The sequence below is a fragment of the Phaethon aethereus genome, assembly GCF_964289735.1.
Source record: "Phaethon aethereus genome assembly, chromosome: 25".
NCBI classification, from domain to species: domain Eukaryota; kingdom Metazoa; phylum Chordata; class Aves; order Phaethontiformes; family Phaethontidae; genus Phaethon; species Phaethon aethereus.
In genome coordinates this window covers 6,688,116-6,694,867 of record NC_138601.1, presented here as the reverse complement: position 1 = coordinate 6,694,867, position 6,752 = coordinate 6,688,116, and positions in this window count along the sequence as shown.

Below are 6,752 nucleotides of genomic sequence, written 5' to 3'. Positions count from 1 at the left end.
TTGTGTGCTTTTGTGTGTGAAGAGGAAACCAGCTCGGGGAGGGGAAGGCTTGTGAATTTTGTTTTACTGTTAACTTTATTAAAAAAAATAAAGCTTTGAATCTTTTGGTCCCTCCATGCTGGCCCGTACTTTCAGACTGTTCCTGCTCCTCAGCAGAGAGGATTTCCCTGAAGTCCTCCTGGAATCTCGACTTGTAAGAGGGTGAAGTAATCTGTTTTGTTTTGGTTGGGTCTGAAGTGCAGTATGGCAGCATGTCTAGGGCTTGTAGTAACTTGTAAGTTATCTTAATCTACTGAAAATATTGCCAAGATTCAATCAAGTTTCATACAATCGTGTTTTACCTGCCGGCTTTTTTTTTTTTTTTTTTTTTTTGCCATGGTTCTACCAGAATGATACACTTGGGCATTAAGTTAAATGATAATGTGTGAGCTTAACAATTTTGTATCAGAGAAATGCTTCTTTGGATTTAAAAGAGCAGCTTATGTGAGAATTCCCTGTGATGCAGCTAGAACTAAGGGCTTTGTGTTTCTGCTCCAACAATGGTCCTGTTTAAGGGAATATTGAATTTGCTCTGGGCTGAATTTCTTCTCCGTACTTTTTTTTTAATTAATCCACTTGAACATTTAATATTTGTGCTAAAACTTGATTTTGTTGAGCTTGATGTTTGATTTCATGTTGCTGATCCTTAACATGGATGAGCTCTTTCTAGTTCTGAAGAAATGCAAAGTAATATTCAGGTTAATAATTGAAAACGGTTACTGTGCGTGCAGCAGCGTGCTTTCATAATGTTTACAGGGACTGTACAAATATGTTAAACTAGTCAAGTAGTTTTCAACTAGAAGTAATTTACTAGTCCAAAGAAGCAAGAAAATGCAAAGTCAAACTCTGAACTGACAGTCTGTCACTTGCTTCTCTTGCACAATGTCAGGACAAGTGCTGGAGGGATGAGCTTAAAGCCTGGAGCTGCGTGCAGCTGCAGCGTCTCGAATTGAAAGTGGGTTTGGCTTGGTGGTACTGCCAGTTAACATGAATGCTGTTTTATTTTTCACCATCAATGTAGTGTTACAGCAAGATCTCAGCTGGGAGAGGACTCTGCTTCCAGAATTCTTCCCTTTTCTCTAGAGAGTGAAGAACCTTTTTGACTAGGTGCTTTGTCCAAGTTAAATACTGTCTGTAAAACGGTTCTGGAGCACAGCGTGTGGCGTTGTCTGACAGAGCTTCGGGCAGTCCTGCTCAGAAGTGGGGTTTGAGAGAACGTGTGCTGGCATTCGGCAACACCGGCAAGAAGGGCAGAGCCTCGGCAGCGTTTCTGTGTCCGGAGTGTTTTAAACTGACCTGTGGTAGTGTAGTGATGTTTGGAGGGCTGAATTTTGCTTGGCTGAGAAAACGGGTCTTCGTACAAATACATGCAAGACTCTTTCCTAGAGAAACCTGACACTGACTTTTATAAAATACCTGATTTAACTTCTTACTGCAGGAACAAAAACTGCAATGAATTCATTGCACGAAATGATTACTTTGAATGCTAACATCCTTGTCTTCCTTCCTTTTGAGGGCTGTACTTGTCCTGTTCAGTGGGACAGAGTTGCTAGGCTGCAATGCAAGTGAACTTCGTTTCCAACAGTTGCAATAGTATCGTGGTGCTGCCGCCACCGAGTACTACAGTTGTGTGGTTGTGTTTTGTCAGTATTTTTACACTCTGCTTTCACAGAGGAAAGATTTAAGGGCTTAACTTCTAGTACTGCAGAATAAAGAAAGTATTTTATAACTTGCTCAAAAGTCAGCTTTTTAAATGAGCCAATGTTGAGTAATATTTCCAAAAACAGACTCTACAGCATTTATTCTAACTTCCTTCGCACCAGTGTAACGTGATGGACTTATCCGGATTGCACTGAAAGCAAAATAAGATCCTAGCATCTTTCAGACTCTGAAACGGTAATTATCTGGGGAACTGAGATACTGGTCTATGCATATTGATACCTCCCCAGGTCTCATGGCACTTGTAAATCAGAGTTTACAGGACTCGTGTTAGTGTGGCATTCTGGATTCATAATGTCTTGTCCTGTGTGTGTCAATATTACTGTACAGTTTGGACTTCTCTCAGTCTTTTATTGCCGTGCAGAGACGTGTTCTGCATTTGTCAGTGGGTTTTATTATTATTTCCCCCTCCCCCCAGTTAAGTACGACAGGCTTCCCTCTCCAAACTTTGAGTGAGACCATTCCTTGGAGGACGGAAGTGGAATGGCTTTTCTGAGAGAGAAAATGTATACAGCAGACATTTATAAAACTACGTGAATGCATGATTTAATGTAGTTAAATATTAACATGGTGAGTGCCAAGACTTTTCTAAGGAGCATTATTATGTGATTCAAAGTGAAGGCGGACACGTGTTCTCTTTTGCACGGAGCGCTGGGGTTTGAGCGGCGTTCAGTGACTCCCGTTACCTCAGGACAGCAGCAGCGCCTAGAGGGAGAGGTGCGGTGGCATTCGAACCCCCCCGTGCCCGAGCACGGCTAGGAGACGCGGGACTCTGCTTCTTTCAGAAAAATATGTTTAGGTGTGCATTGCTTGAAACGTTGCCTTTCACACTTGGTAGTTCTGGAACGTTACTCATGGGTTGTATTTTGTATATAGCCACAGGGAACCTTGGTGCCATTTTCTAGCTGCTATCATGCTGCAGACCTCCCTGGCTTCCTTCAGCTCAATAGGAGCTACCGGACATAGGAATTTGCCACAGTGATAATGAATAAGTATCTTAAAGCGGTATTATGCCAGTCCTTTTTTAGAGTGATACAGAGCTAATGAAGGTGGTAGGAGGCGGTTGCTGGAGGCGATACCCTTGGAGCACAAGCGCAGAGGGATGTACGTGAATCGAGCGTTTGAAGCGTTCTGTTCCCTTGGGTGTGACTGTAGGCCACCGCGTGAACTTGGCAGGTGGAAGAAACCGATGGTAAAGCCCTTCCTTTTAGTGAGAAGAGTTATCTTTCTGGAAGTCAGGCTTTTATTTGTTGGCATAACAGCAAGAGCCTTAACGCTTAACCCTGAAACGTACCCAAACGTGCCCCCAGACTGTTCCCATGTGCTCCCTTGTGCCCCACTCTGCCTGGTGAACGGCCCAAAATACAGACGCCGAGCAGCTTTTGCCCCTCGGCCTGCCAGCTCCTGTGCGGCGTTCCCGAAGGGGGACGGTTGGTGCTGTGAGGGCTTCTGCCGATGGGAAGTACCCAGAGACGGCAGAGCTGTCGTGGCTGAAGGCCAGACTGGGCTGGTGCGTAAGGGACGTGCTGGAAGTCGTTGCCATCGAACAGCTCGGCAACTGATGGAGTAGCTGTCGGCTTCCTCCATGAAAGTGGGAAACTGCAGGAAAAAGTGTGTGTGCATGGGCAGCGTGGCTCTCGACAGACCAAGCATGCGAGCTGAGGCTCTGTTGTCGTGACTCTATACCATTTCCAAGGAGATAAGGAATTGTTTGACTACTATGCTTTCCCTCTGATTTTTTTTTTTTGCCTAATCATGATACTTGTGGTGCCTGAGCTGCTGGATAGTTTAAAAAGGAAGCAATTTCATGCTTTAAAAATGAAAATATGCATCGGTAATGTTAGTGCGTGGGAGATACTTGCATGTACGATGGTCTGACCTCTAGACCACAAAGCCTGGTGTGTTTTTCCTTGCGTGGATTTACTTTGCAAATCTGATGCTGTGTCAGCTCCGCCTTTTGTGGGGAAGTATTGAGAGAGTCCTTTCCAGATACACTGAACCTGGACTTGAAGTCGGCTGTAAAGACCATTAAGATGCTTCTGGCTGCCCACTTTGACAGGCTCTTCGTTGTTTCTGCTGCACGTGCTACATAGGAAAGTAGTTTTGGTTTCATTTGTGAACTTGGAAGTGTTGCTACAAAGCTGGATCCTTAGTGCTAAAGGCTTCTGACTGTTTTGTAAATACATTAATGCAAATGCCGGGGGGGAAAGGAGAAAGGAAAAAAGAAAAAAAGGTTTAGGGACAACGGTATTATTAACCATGGCATATTGCAAGTCCCTCAGCTTTCTGTATCTGACAGGGATACAGAGTGAAAGCTGCTGTGCTGTTGTTTCATTTCCGATATGGAAACTGGCTCAGCTCGTCTGCCCACCCGCAAGCGCTGGCGGGCTGCGCTCGGCCACATCGCTCTCCAGCCAATTGAGTGACCAAAGCGTTTAGACCACACAGTGGTTTGCTATTCTTTCAAAATTACTTCCTCAGTTTCAGTAATAACTAAAGATACTCACTTATCTTCAAGTGGATGGTTTTCATCCCGTTTAAATTTGTGCCTTGTACCCTCCCCTCCCCTTTCTTAGGGAGAAAGGACAGCTCGTGTGTTGCACCTACCTGAGTTTCTCCGAGCAGTGCCGAGGTCCGCCTTGGGCTGCTGCAGCAGTGCTGCAACTAAGGCTGCGAGGCGGCGGGCTGGATCGCAGCAGCCTGTCACCCTCCATTCTCCTGGAGGCTGCTCACACGCAGCCGTACCGTATTCTGGAGACGTCCCTATCGCCCGTTCCCCAGGGCAGCAGGACCTGTGCTTGGCTTTGAAAGACGATGTGCAATGCTTTGGCCTTCCTCAACGTGCCGTGGCTTTCCCCGCTCCTGCAGAGTCAGGGGCAGGATTATCCCTTCTCCTTCGGGTAGTGCTAGGCAGGTTTTCACTCTAGCATAGATCTGACCTCTTGAAGAAAAGCTCTGGTGTGAAACGTGAGCAGGGTGCCGCGGTGAGGCGTGGTCTGCTACGCGGCGTTACTGAGCTAGAGCTCCGGCACGATCGTGCTGGCTCGGGAGGGGGGAGTTTGGTGGGAGAGCTGGGATGCTGCCTCTGCCTGGGTGTGCAGCTTGGCTGCTGTGCTGGCGTAGCCAGCCTGACCTCGATTACCCCATCTCCGCCCTGCTTTCGCTCCATAGCTCGTGCTTCGGGAGCGGAAAGCGCGTGAAGCGATGTTGGAAGAGTTGAGTGCGAAACAGCAAACCGAGCGCCTTCATTGCATGCGTGTCTGCTTTGTTGTGACATTAAGGAGTAGTCAAGACAAAACCAGACACCGATGTGAAGCCAACTTGGAGAGGACGCTAGACCCTGTGCTGCAGTATTTATCTGAATCAAAATTTTGAATGTTTACCTCAGTGTAAATATCTTAACCTTTCCAGTGGGAGGAAAGGAGTATTGCATGGAGCAATCGCTGTCCCCACCGCTTTGCCAAACACATCATCCTCTCCAAGACGGGCTTCACGTCGGTATGAACACTGTCCCTCTTTGGACCCTTACCTTTCTAGGATGTGAACGGTAAAAATGTGAATATTTGTTGTTTACTTCATTAGGCATAATTCATAATGATGTGTTTATATGAAGAATATCACAGACTGAAGCAAAACCATATGCAATTGGTTTACTTTATTATAAACTGTATATGATGTACAAACTAATAAAAACTTAAATGACGACAGTCTCACTGTTGTTCTTGAACAGGCAAATAAACACGATATTCCAGCTGCGCTTTTCATTGCTCAATGCGATCTGGAGCATCGGGTCGTTCCCAGGGCACTGGAGGGAGGGGGTCAGTGTGCTGCTGTGCTCCCACAGGAGCTGGGAAGCGCATTTTTAAAGTTTTGGTGGAACAAACGCGCCTGGGATTTCTGTTGGGAAAGGCCCAAGCTGGGCACTGGGCATGTGCCCCTCTGCCAGTGCAGAAGCTAGCACGGCTTCCTCTGCTGAAGGTAAGGGAGGATTACAGGTGCTGGGGGGGGGGGTTGTAATCTATATAAATTGTTATATCATGATGAGAATTTGGTGTCATCCCTCTTTTTGGAACAGCGGGAAGTATTTGGTTTTATTGGTAAACTTACAGAGCATTTACCAGATCAGCCCCAAAGCACGCCTTGCTTTTCGTTTAAACATCCGGAGGAGAAATGCTTCTCGCACAGGCAGCGTTGGGCTTCCCAAGCGACGCTTTTGGTGTGCACCCGGCTACAGGGAAGCTGTGCCCACACGACAGCTCCATTACAGAGACGAGCCCAGCACACGCTTGTCAAACACAGTAAGTATTTTCATATATTAATACGGGATTAATTTCACGATGCAGTTCACCAAACACTGAGCCATAGCATGAGTTTAAACTGTTGTCCTGACCTGAATCCATTAGTTGAGCTTTGTGTTACAGTAAAGTAGTGACCATGTATCCACTGACCAGCTGGCAAACAGTCTGGCTAAGAGCAAAAACATTAAGTGCAATGAAACAGACTTAACAGAAGTGCTTGATCATTAACTCTTTTTCCAGCCAATGGTTTAGGTTTGAGCAGACGTAAGTTACGCAGTTACGGTACCTCCACTTCCTAAATTACAATGTTACTGCCACCCTAACTTGGAACATTGGAGTGCATTAGCAAAAAGTAGTAAAATCTTGCATGAAGTACAGTTCTATACTTCAGACATGATTTTAGTTTCTGTAAAATAAGAGGGAAAAGACATTAGTTCATCTCTTCCGCTCCCTGCCAAGGCAGGATTGTTCCCTACAGGACAAGGACACGGGGCAGTGCTTGGCCCAGCCCACTCCGACACATGAAGCAAAATGGCCGGAGCTGTGCCGCAGGAACTGGACCCCCCTCCTGGTCTTTTAAGATGTCACCTGGCACCGCGCTTTGCTTCTGTCCGCTCACCAGCACGTCTGCCCTGCAGCAAAGGAAGCCTGTGCATGCAAACAGCAACGGGGAACAGGGGCAGAGCGCGGCTGGGC